General features: G+C 40.8%; 1 long non-coding RNA gene and 1 other non-coding gene across 2 annotated transcripts in view; both read left to right on the plus strand.

Annotated features, from left to right (window-relative positions):
• Window positions 1–13,187, plus strand: part of LOC134732498 (uncharacterized) — a 35,683-nt gene that overhangs the window by 6,007 nt on the left and 16,489 nt on the right. The gene's annotated exons all lie outside the window — the stretch shown is intronic.
• On the plus strand, window positions 5,867–6,050 carry LOC129463329 (small Cajal body-specific RNA 16). The gene has a single exon (XR_008651121.1). It is a non-coding gene; the product is annotated as a small Cajal body-specific RNA 16 (non-coding RNA).

Below are 13,187 nucleotides of genomic sequence, written 5' to 3' on the forward strand. Positions count from 1 at the left end.
GAAGACATCTAAAAGGCATGGTTGCATTTATTTTTACACTTGATGAATTGCCTTTATTAATAAAAATTTTTTGAAAGAATGTAAAACAGAGGTATAGGGAGTTGGGCAGGAACAGGGGCCACATTTTGATTAATAGGTAATAACTAAATGTACTCATAGCATGTGCATTTTTTTTTGGTCAATATGACTAATAAGAGAACTTTTGAATGGCAGGAAGGCTATGTAAGAGTCCAGGAGCCGGAGATTTTTCTTATGCCATTGAATAAGTCAGTTCACCCAAGAAATAGTGGTGAATGGCAGCTGAGCATTGGAAGGCATAAGGGCCTTTGAGTTTGGGGTCATCTTAGGTAATGCATGGCAGAGTCACAGAATGTATAATCAATCCCACATCTGTCATATGCACATGTAACAGGGGGCTTGAAATTAGTTTTCAAGGGGGGCTTGAAATTAGCTTTAGCTCAAGTAGAGTGGTTTCAAAAATTCACTTTCTTCTGTTTGGTTATGCATCACAATAATTATGCTGAAATCATTGCTGGCTGAAGTATCCCTACCCATTCCTCTCAGAGCAGCTTCTCTTCCTCTCTCCACTTACTTCCACATCTTTGGAGACTTATTCACCACACACAGATCGTATATTAGTAATGAGGCAGGCTGAGATTTTCATGTCTTTCCTCTCCTCTGATACACCATTGGAATTGATTTACCTTAATTTATGACTTCTCATTTCACCCCAGGGCATAAATGACTCATGGCTGACCATGTTCCCCTCAGTGGATTTTTAACCTTTCTTTGCTTAATATATTTATGATAAGGGTCAGAGATGCTTCATTCAAAAGCAGCAGGAGGCCTAATGGCTTCTGGGAGTGAAAGCTTGTTTCTTGTCTTTCAATTTAAGAAAGTTTAAGACAACCCAGCAGTAGAAGTGGGGCTGGGGAACAGAGCATGCTGAGGTTTGGTGGAGATATTACTTGGTTGTCTAGTGGGGGTGAAATGATTTAACAGAGTGCAGATAGTAATAGACGGGGTCTAAAAGATCAATTGATAGGTTTCACACATCAGGCATGCAGCCCTCCTCCTGGAAATGGGCATCCTCTCCTCTCCATCCTAATAGAGAGGGTGAGATGTCATCCAGCTGTCACATTGAAATATGCCTCTTACTAATGACTGCAGAACGATGGGATATTTGAATGCTTTGTGTGAGACTCTCCTTTCTTCTTGATACAGTGATTGGGAATGGAGAGTGAGTTGTAAGGCATAAAAAAAAGATAAAGAAATGACAACTCCCCATTGTCACATGTACCCTTAGTGCAGACTCACAAAATGGTACAGCTGTGTCACAAAGAAGAGTTAAATTCCATAAGTTAAAAATGAAAATATTGTGCATGTTGCTGTGTATATACATATGTCTGAGTAGTTGTTAAAGAGTCTGTAGAAATTTCTCAAACTACTGTGTTCAGTTAGTGTAATGTAGCATATCTATATTTATTGCCTATGAAAAGATTTTATGGCTGGGTGCAGTGGCTCATGTCTGTAATCCCAGCACTTTGGGAGGCTGAGGCAGGAGGACCGCTTGAGGCCAGAAGTTCGGGACCATAGAGAGACCTGGTCTCTACAAAAAAAAACCAATAATAAATATTAATAATAGTAATTTGGCATGCACCACCATGCCTAGCTGTAGTCCCAACTACTTGAGAGGCTCAGGTGGGAGGATCACTTGAGCTTGGGAGGTTGAGCCTGCAGTGAGGTATGATTGTGCCACTGCTTTCCAGCCTGGGTGACAGAGTGAGACCCTATCTCTAAAAAACAAAAACAAAACAATGACAACAAAAACTTTGATGTACTAAGAGAAAAAAGTTTGCCTAATGGGATATACATTGTGAATCTACTTTGTTAAAAGTATATATTTATATAAAAGTTTAGAAATATCTACATTAGAATATTGACAATACTATTGTGCTTATTAATGAGTGGTGAGATTATGGGATGTTTTCTTTTATAATTTTTCTATAAAGATGTCTTATCTGTGTGATAAGACTTGTTAAGTTAAAAATAAAATTCCTGGTAATTTGAGTCTGCCTATTATTACTTAATAAATCTGAGGTAACTTTAAGAATTCCATCTGAAGCAGAGAACCTTGTTGAGGCCAAGGCAGATTCACTGCTTCTAATGCTGCTGCCTCCTTCAACTACTTGATGGCCAAAGTGACTGAACAGCTGGAGCTTCTTAGAGGTTTCCCAGAGCCCTAGTCAGGGCTCTCAGTGTTATTGTTATAATAAAGTAAGTCATATCCGGTAGAGAGAAGATATGAGCTTGGAAATTATTCCAGCTGAAAACTTCCATCTCCACCTGTCCAATTGTGATTGAGAACTGGTTTCTACACCTTCAAAAATATTTCTTCTATGTCTCTAGAAAAAAGAGAAGTACTTTTTTGTCACATGTCTATTTTCATTAAAAAAAAAAAAAAATCCAAAAACTATGTTGGATGACCAGCTCGGAAATGTTGGTGTACTTTCCTCTTTAAATGCATTAAAATCTCTTTACTTTTAAAAATCACTTGTTTGAGCAGCTGTGCTATGAGCAGGAAGTCCATTATCTTCCACTTGAAGTTCACCTATCCCGCATCTCAACCTCCAACTGCCTAAAAACTCTGGGGCTCATTTGTTTGAATGAGGGGAACCAGCCCTCTCTATCAAAAGCCAGAGTCTTCCATGGCCATTGTCTCTTAGAGCCACAAGGTGTTGCTGTTGCTGTTGGTTCCCGTTGCTTATAGTGCCTGGTCCTTGCACAAGACATGGTGTTCCCAAGCTTGGACTCTAGGACTATTGTTCTTTTTTTTTTTTTTTTTTTTTTTTTTTGAGACGGAGTCTCGCTCTGTCGCCCAGGCTGGAGCGCAGTGGTGCGATCTCGGCTCACTGCAAGCTCCGCCTCCCGGGTTCACGCCATTCTCCTGCCTCAGCCTCTCCGAGTAGCTGGGACTACAGGCGCCCGCCACCACGCCCGGCTAATTTTTTGTATTTTTAGTAGAGACGGGGTTTCACCGTGGTCTCGATCGCCTGACCTCGTGATCCGCCCGCCTCGGCCTCCCAAAGTGCTGGGATTACAAGCGTGAGCCACCGCGCCCGGCCTGGACTATTGTACTCTTAGGGGACTCTCACAAGGCTGATCATTGTCTCCCAAAGCACAGGACATAGCCATATGCTCTTCCTGCCCCAAACTCTTAGTTTTTGATCCTGAGTCACCAGCCCAGAATCTCCAGGGAATTTTTTTTCTTAGGGCCTTTTGTCTTTTCATGCCACTGTGTCTTGGTCACATCCTCCCTGGTCCACCCCAAGTGGTAAGTCTAATTTTGAACCTCGGAAAGCATGGATGCTCTATTAGACTTCTTATTTCCGTTCTCCCAGTGCTCTCCGATCATCTTGTGGAAGAACCCAGCAGGAGGGTGGTCAATGTGATTAGGCCATCTGTGTTTGCTAATTGTCCATATTGGAAGTTAGGCTCCTACCCTTCCACAGAGACTCGGAGATAGGAGGAGTATCTTTCTTGATGATTACATTTCAAAGGGATGGTTTCCACGTCCTTGAGAAAGACATTCTTCAGTCATAGAACATTTACATCTCAAAGGGGCATATAAAAATGTGCAATTGAATTTTTTTTTTTGAGACAGAGTCTCACCCTGTCACCCAGACTGGAGTGCTTTGGCAAGATCATAGTTCACTGTAGCCTCAAACTCCCATGCTCAAGGGATCCTCCTGCCTCAGCCTCCTGAGTAGCTGAGACTACAGGTGTATGCCATCATGCCAAGCTATCACATTTTTTAAATTTTTGTAGAGATGGGGTCTCACTATATTTCCCAGGCTGGTCTTGAAATCCTGGCTTCAAGGGATCTTTCCATCTCGGCCTCCCAAAGTGTGATTACATGCATGAGCCACCATGCCCAGCTCCAATTGCAAATTATATAAAGTAAATGCTCTAAGGGAAGTCAGAGACCTGTGAGCAGGTAGAAGTCTGTCTAACGTTTAATCAAGCTGAGGGGAACATTAAGGTCAACTTGGTGAGAAGCAGCCGTCAAATAGCCTCAATATAATCCCAAAAGGTTCTAACTCATCTCTTCTCCACCCTCATTCCCAATGTGAGTGGCTTGCTCTGTATGTACACAGCTAAAATTGAGTTTTCTATGGCAGGGGCCGAAGTCTGCCTTATGGCAAATTGTGCCGTATACTCGACATGGGTTAAGGTACTGTGCCAAATTTGGTAGTATTCCTCTTTGTGGAGAATGGATACTTCATACAGGGATTTAGGTACTGAGGGAATTAAGAAATTACACCTCCTTAATGGGATGTTACACTGCAAGTTGGGGAGTCTATATTTCTCTTTTTGGTGACTACTATGTACATTTTCTGCTGCAAAAAACCAAACTGACATCAATATTCTCTCGACACCTCCAGTCAGCACACAAAGAGAATCCACTTCCTTGGAGGTCACCTTGATGCTATTTTCTATTGTACATGATTTTAAAATATATTGTGATAAATCTCATTTGTTCTCTTATTCAATGGTTAAGGGAACACTTAAGGGAGTTGGTGAAATATATTTAGTTGATAGAATTTTAGAGATGATTTTAAATTCCATATAACCATCTTAAGATTTGTATGAGAAATTATGACCAAAATTATTAGCTCTGTTTAGATCAAGATGTAATAAGGAAACCTGTCCAATTAGGAACTAGTTCTGTTTCTCTCTGCTTTTCAAATTGGGTTCTACAAATATGAATGTTACTGAGCACCTTCATAAGGGACATGTTGTGTTTGTTCTATTCATCACCAGTGAGAAGTAACTTCACATTTTCATTGCTAATAATGTCCTTGCAAAGTATATTGACACTTCAGTCATTTTTGAACCAAATCAACAAATAATGAGGGGCTGTTCTGTGAAATCCACCCACACAGTTCTTGCTTGCAAATGATGCAGGCTGTTGAGGTGCCAAGATGCAGATGACATGTGGATAGTGTAATAATAACAGACCACCTAAATAAATGTTCAAAACATCAACAGGTTTCATTTGAAGGTGTGTAAATAGCTACAAAACAAACTTGGTGGACATTAATTACTACAGGAGGTGAGAGGACTAGAAGAACATGCATAAAATGGATCTCAGAAATGAATCTCCCAAGCCTGCTTTGTCTTTCCCTGAAACCCATTTGCTTAGTGCTTCGTGCATATATCCATGAGTTATTCTCCCCATGCATATGCTGCTTCCTGCTTTCCCACTTTGCTGTGACTACCCTTCATTGCAGATAAAAGGATCCTCTCTTAATTCCTTCTGTTCACCATCCTATATAATACTCCTGCCTCCACATAAGCTCTCCTCTCTGCTGGAAGGTCTTTATTTCAATTGTGATTCTCCTTTGTTCCTTCTACCTTGCTAACTTTTCTCAGTTAAAACTCATTGCCTCTTTCAGAAGTTCTACCTAGAGCTCTGTGTCTCCCTTGAGTTTCCTCCATTATTCATTGTAGAGCAGGGAGGGCATGGGGGTGGCCTGAGTTCAAATATTTGCTCTGCTGGGTTCTGCGTAACAAATTTCTTAACATCTCAGAAACAGTTTCCTCATCTTTAAAGTGAGGCTATCTATGATTGATTTTTAATATGATAAGAATTGTGGATGTATGCTACAGGCATATATATTAAAGAAGCCATGAACTTTTTCTTTTCCCAATGAAGTGTATTCATGCCTACACTTGTATCTGGCACACAGTAGATTGTTTTCTAGTGCCTCCAAGTTTTTAAAATATTTTGATGAGAGTTGATAATTGGTAGCAGGAGTAACATTCTGATACGAGCTACTCTGCTGTTAGAAGTGGAACTCTCATGGTCTGGAGAAAGACTCCTGTGTGGCTGAACCTGTCCAGCTGTGGGTGCAGCCTTGTACCAGGCAGCCCAACCCTGACCTAAAGTAAATTCCCAGGAGAAGTCTTTCCTGGGATTTGAATTTGCAGTAACAGGTGTGAACATTCTAGCGGCAGTTTGATCATGTATGATACTATAAACAGGACACCCCCACAAAAAAGTGGAAGTCTCTAGAACAGATTGATTTTTTTTTGCTTTTTATTTTAAACATTTTTAAACTAAAAAAATTAAATGTACAGACAATAAGATGGGCCTTTTTTGGTGTATAGTTCTTTCACATTCATAGTTTCTTGTTCAATAATTATTTGGTGAATGAATGAGGCAGCCAATATAGTACTTGGCACAAAGTTGGCTCTCAGTGTATACTTGTATATATGTAAGTGTATATACACTTACTGTCGCTACCGCTAGCACTCTGCATAGTTTTTTGGTAGCACATATCTCACTAAATCAGTGCCACCATTAGACTTGACTTAACAGAGCCGTGTCCTGGGTCCTGTGCATCGGGCTATTCATTGTGTGGTCCACTGATAGACATCTTATGAGAACTGTTAGAAATGAAAATTCTTGGGCTGCACCCCAGACCCACCAAAGCCTCACCTCTGGGGGTGGAGTTCAGGAATCCATGCTCTAACGCAGTTTCTAGGTGGTGCTCATGCAGGTGTTTGCCAAGCACTGCTTTAGAGGGCCCTGCTCTGTTGTTTTTGTAATGTCCCTCTTGATGGGTGCCCCAATCCTTGAACACACTTCAAACCCAGGCTCCAAAACCCTCTGCCCCGAGTCTATTTCCAGAACATTTGTAGGTCTTTTTATTTGATCCATCAAGGGTCAGCTTTTTGCAGGGGCTGTGGATAGAGCTTGGACATGTGAAGGTGTCCACATGTGTGTGCCAGACCCCTTGCCAGGCAGCCTGGAGCTGGGGGAAGGAAGAGAAGGGCAGTAAGCCACAGGATGCATTTTTTTTTCTGTTCTGCTAGTTCTAAATTGGAATCTGTCTTCCAGGTAATTTTGAAGTTATATTTATTAAGATTGTAGGAAAGAACATATTTTATGTAACTGCTTGCTAGCTTGAATTGTATAATTTAGACATTCTAATATATAATATGCAGACCCCTATTTTTACCCTCAGCCTGAGGCCTGCAAATGTTAAGGTTGAGCTTCTCCTGAATTCTTAATGTTTCCTTTCTGTGTTCTCCACTGGGCTGGGAACTCCTTGGTGGCAAGGACTGGGGCTTCTTTGACCCTGTAACTCTATTGTCTTGTGCAGTGCCTGGTGTAAGTGACTTAGTAAATGTGTGCTGACAGGTGAATAAATGAATGAATTCCTTTATGAAGGTTGGGGCTGTCAGGGAAAACTCTGTGGGGGAGTTGCTGGGCCAACATGGTTGTTCCTGGGTAGGGTTGGTGAGTCCATGGTAGACAGATGAAGTGTCCTTGAGCAGGCACCACTTTCTACTGTTGGCACATAAATTGTTGGAATGAGGGAAAATTAAGGGAGTATAACATGGACATGATATCATCTGGTGGAACTGATTCCTCAGACCAAACAAAACCAAATAATCTTTACAGTCTATGCAAGGTGAGTGTTACGGACTGAATATTTGTGTTACCCCCGAATTCATGTGTTGAAGCCCTAACACCCAGGGTGACTGTATTTGGAGATGGGACCTCTAAGGAAGTTAATTAATGTTAATTGAGGTTATAAGGGTGGAGACACCAGAGACCTCCATCTAGTCTCTCCGTCTCTTTGAACCTCTCTCATTCTCTGTGTGCACACACCAAGGAAGGGCCACGTGAGAACACAGTGAGAAGGCAACCATCCACAAGCCAGCAAGAGCGCCCTCACCAAAAAGTGAACCTTGCTGTAAGCTTGATCTTAGACTTTCCAGCCTCCAGAATGGTGAGAAAATAAATTTCTATTGTTTAAGACACCCAGACTGGTATTTTGTTATGGCAGCCTGAGCTGACTAATACAGCGGGAGAAAAAGAACCAAATGCCACAGATTAATTAGATGTAATGAAAACAGCTGTCAAGCTAGTCCTAAACCTTGGCTTACTACAATTAAGTGTTCGATACAAACTAATTAAATTAGCAGTTCCCAGGTGTTGGTTTTATAGACAGTATAAATTATGCATTGAGGCAGGAAGCTCTGTTCATACCGAGGACTTATTTTGTTGGTTCTTGTTTTATGTGTGGCATTTGTTTCTGGCTTTATTATAGTTACTTATGTCAGATATATCATAAAGTAGCATAATTGAATAATTGCATGTTGACTATTTAGATAGCTTTATATTTTGATTTTTTTCCCTCTCTTTGAAATTCTTCTTTTGCCAACAAAGGCTGGATTCCATAGACATTCGCAAATCTTGCTGGCTCAGTATCAGGGAAAGCTGAAAACAAAAGCTTTATAAGTATAAGATGTATTATTAATGCTTGCTGCTGTGAAACGTTGATAATAAATAAGAGCTGATTGTATCCACTGCAATTTCTCACTCAATTTTGATGGCTGGGGAAGAGCATAGATTTCCAAGCAGAGTGAAAACAGGTTGTCTTGGTTTCTGCTCTCTTTATTAATGCAGGGTGGCAGCTGCATTGTTTCTTGCTAGTGATGGCTTAATGCACTTGTTTGGACTGCTATTCAGTTGTCATTTTCAAGGGGACATCTGGCATTTGGACTGTTTTTGAGAGGCCATTGGGTTTTTTCCCATCTAAGCATTTCACCTGATTCTCTTAATAAACTTGATGGTTTGTAAAATTCAGCCAACTAACCAATGTTCATTAACAATCTACTTTATGTGCCAGACAGTGGGCCAAGCTTGGAGAAAGTTGTGAAGCAGAATGAAGCCTGTCCTGGTTCACAGAGAACCTAGAGTGTGATTGAGAAGTTAAGACACACGCAAAATCACAGTGAATCACATGCTAGTTGGATGTGCCAAGTACTAATTGTGCTGTGCAAAATAGGCCATCGTTTCAGGATGGAATCACTTCCAGGGGAAGAGATACAGGGTGGTCCAGGAGAAGTGTGCAGCACCAGTCCAATATCTCCTTGAGCAGTGTTTTTCAAACTGCATTGACCCTGCCTGATTATTTCTCCTCTTCTTCTTCTTCTTCTTCTCCTTCTCCTTCTCCTTCTCCTTCTCCTTCTCCTTCTTCTTCTTTCTTCTTCCTCTTCCTCTTCTTCTTCTTCTTCCTCTTCCTCTTCCTTCTCCTCCTCTTCTCCCTTCTCCCTTCTCCCTTCTCTTTCTTCTCCCTTTTCTTCTTCTTCTTTTTTTTTTTTTTGACATGGAGTTTCACTCTTGTTGCCCAGGCTGGAGTGCAATGGCGTGATCTTGCCTCACTGCAACCTCCGACTTCTGGGTTCAAGAGATTCTCTTGGCTCAGCCGCCTGAGTATCTGGGATTACAGATGCCTGCCACCATGCCCAGCTAAGTTTTGTATTTTTAGTAGAGACGGGGTTTCACCGTGTTGGCCAGGCTGGTCTCGAACTCCTCACGTCAGGTGATCCACATGCTTCTGCCTCCCAAAGTGCTGGAATTATAGGCGTGAGCCACCATGACTGGCCTGACACTGATTTATAGGAAGAAAAGTACTTGATGTCAAACTGTACACCTATATGGATATGAATCACAGAAAATGAAGATTCACCAGATAATACTTAACCCTTTCTATGTGCTGTGCACTTTTTTCTATTTATTTTTAACACTTTATGAAAACACTCTATTTTATGAAAAACAATAGTAGTTGCACGCAATAAATTGTTAAGTGCCCCTTTAATTGGTTGCCATCCTGCGTTAATTAATTGTCTGGATTCTCCAGAGAAACAGAACTAATAGAATCTATCCTTCCTCTCTCTCTCTCTCTGTCTCTCTCCCTACCTACCTACTTACCCACCTATCTATAATCGATCTACTATAAGGAATTGGCTCATGAAATATGGAGACTGAGAAGTCCTAAGATACACAATCAGCAAGCTGGAGACCCAGGAGAGCTGATGGTGTAGTTCCAGTCAGAGTCTGAGGGCTTGAGAACCAGGAGACCCGATGGTATAGTTTCCTGTCCAAGTCTGGAGGCAGGAGACCAATGTCCCAGCTTGAAGACAGTCAGGTAGAGAGAAGGAATTCTTTCTTACTAAGCCTTTTATCTCTTCAGACCTTCTAGGGATTGTGGAGGGCTATCTGCTTTACTCAGTCTTTTGATTCAGAAGTCAATTGCATACAAAAGCACCCTCATAGACACACCTAGAAATTATGTAGAACTAAATATCAAGGCACCCTGGGGCTCAGTCAAGCTGACACATAAAATCACTCGTTACACACTCACAACCTGAAAATTTCTGTGGTAGAGGCCCGACTTAAAATTCCATAGCTGCTTCCCACTAGGCCACCTCCCTATTCTCCTCTCCATGCCATCCTATAATTGGAAGCCCATGAAGTCACTAGTATCTCTGCAGTGGATTACCTAGGGGTTCATCAGATAAACAGAACAAATGGAATATATATAGTTACATAGAATATGCTAATCATCAAATGCTAATCATCATCAAATGCTAATCTCTTCTGAAAACACCCTCACAGACACATCTAGAAATAATGTTTTACTAGCTTTCTGGCATCCCTTAACCCAGTCAAGGTGACATATAAAATTAACCGTCACATGCATTTAAGGATTATTAGTAACGGAGTGATATCGTCTATTAGATTAGAAATCACATTTTGGAAAGATTACTCTGTAATTACTCAGTAAAGAGTGTATTTCTAAGAATTTAGTTGTGGTGATATCAAAAGGCTTCAAATATAGACCATATACTTTTGGAGTGGGTAGAATGGATATGGAGTATAGATCAGTGTTTCTTGAGCATGAGACCTCGAGTGCTTGTTAAAACACAAGTTGCTGGGATCTACTCACAGAGATTATGGATTAGCAAATCTAGGATGAGGCCTTGGAATTTGCATTTCCAACAAGTTTCTGGGTGATGCTGATGGTGCTGGTACAGGGACTACACTTTGCTTATTTAGTGCAGTAGTAGGAAGAATAATTACCCTCAAAGATGTTTATGTCCTAATCCCTGGAGCCTGTAGATATTTTATGCTAGATGGTAAAGGGAAATTAAGGCTTCAGATGAAATTGATTTATAATTAATTTATTAATTAATAAATCAATAAGTTAAGGTTGCTACAGAGCTGATTTTGGGGAGATTATCTTGGATTATCTGGGTGGGCCCAATGTAATCACAAGGATTCCTGAAATTAGAAGAGGGAGGCAGAAGAGAATTAGAGAGAGATGCTGACTACTGAATTTAAAGTCTCTGGCTTTGGAGTTGGACAATGGGACCATGAGCCAAGAATGCAAGCAGACTCTAGAAGCTGGAAAAGGAAAGAAAATGGATTCGTGCCTAGACTCTCCAGAAAAGAACACAGCCCTGACACTTTGATTGTAGCCCCCTAGGACACATATTAAAGTTCTAATTTACAGAGCTGTAAGATAATGAAGTTGTATTGTTTTAACCCACTAAATTTGTGGTAACTTGTTACAGCAGCAAAAGGAAACTAGTACAAATGCCTCCAGGAACTGCAGTGGGTACTGGGAACACAAAGGTGAAAACCACTTATTCAATGACTTTGAGCTTCCCTATTTTTATTTTGCCCCTGCTCCCATCTCAGGGCCAACCACAGAAAGCCAAACATGTATCCCAAACCAGTCACTTAAGATGTCCTGCCTCCATCCTTGCCATGCCAACAACCTCCAACCAGAGCATATGTGATTGATAGATCATATAAAGCGTTTCTACTCCCCTGCCTACCTTTGAATCTCTGCCAATCACAAGCGACGGTGGCTGACTCCCTTGCTATTGCAAGCCCTGAATAACCTCTGTTTGTCCTCATTTAGGTGATCTTCATTTATTTTCAAAAGACATAGTGCTCCCCTTTTTTTCTTTTCTTAGTCACTGATTATTCTAGTGCAGTGGTTCTCTACTGAGGGTAATTTTCCCCTCCTTCTCAGAACCTGGGAAATTGCAATGTCTGCAGATAATTTGGTTGTCACAACTGGGGTATGCTACTGGCATCTAGAGGGTAGAAGCAAGCAAAGGTGCTAAACATCCTAAAACGTACAGAGCAGTCTGCAACAACGAAGATTTATCTGTACTAGAATGCTGATAGTACTGACATTGAGTAATCCTGCTCTAGTGGTAGAAACTTCTGGCCTCCATGCAGTAGGGAGGTGTGTGTGGAGGGGTCTTTTTATGCAAGTAGGACAGTAGTACTAACATAAGACAAACGTGTCTAGCAATCTAGCTACACAATTCACTGTGACTAGGCTCATTCTTGCAGTAAATATAGTCTTTGCTTCTGCTTCCAAAATAGAATGTGACCTCCTTTGTCCTGAACAAATAGCAAAGGCTAACGTTTCATTTTGTGCCTCTGCTTAGTAACTCCTAGAGATCTATAACATATGTAAAAACATGCTAATATATTTAAATCTACTTAACTTTGTATATATGTATGAGATATGACTATCATGTGATATTTCCATGTATGAGTTGTGGAAATGGTCTCTTTCCTTCATAGCTATATCATACACACAGATACACATACACAACTTTGTTTCCAGCTGGCTCAATTTGCAAAACAACTTCCCTAGTTCTCTTCTTCCATTCTCCCTCCAGTCAAATGGGGTTGTATTTAGTTTGAGCCTTATGTATCCAAGACATTCTCATCTCTGGATCTTCCGAGCTGATTTGAAATGCAAGCTATGGAAGCCTCCATATTTCTCATGCATTTAAAACAAAGCTGCGGTTTGAGATTTCTTCCATAGACTGACCTTTAGTGTTTCTGATTGACAAGCTCAGGAAGAAAGAGACAAGAAAGACCTTAGCTGTGAAGAGAAGCATTCTGAATCCTTTTGCTCTGACATTTTGCAAGCTCACAGACTAATTAATCAATTTCATTAAAAAAGAGAGAATGTTGCCATGGTATCACAAGGCATGTTTATACTGCCACATTAAGATTTCAGGGTATTTTTAATTGTTAATTACCCATTGCTGCTGCTGCTGCTTTTTTTTTTTGAATTGGGAAAGGCCTTAAAATTTCTTTTTTTGATTATGCAGTTTTCTGCTGGTGTTTTCTGAGGTTGAGATACTAATTGAAACAGAGCTGCCTCTCTTATTTGGAGGAAATAAGACCACCTTTGGAGCCCTGGTTTTGTGTAAGATTTGATTGAAAGTTCCATGCAGATCATTCTACCAGCCTGTCTTCAATGCACATGCTTTTGCACAAGACACCA

Source organism: Symphalangus syndactylus, chromosome 14 (genome assembly GCF_028878055.3).
Source record: "Symphalangus syndactylus isolate Jambi chromosome 14, NHGRI_mSymSyn1-v2.1_pri, whole genome shotgun sequence".
Lineage (NCBI taxonomy): Eukaryota > Metazoa > Chordata > Mammalia > Primates > Hylobatidae > Symphalangus > Symphalangus syndactylus.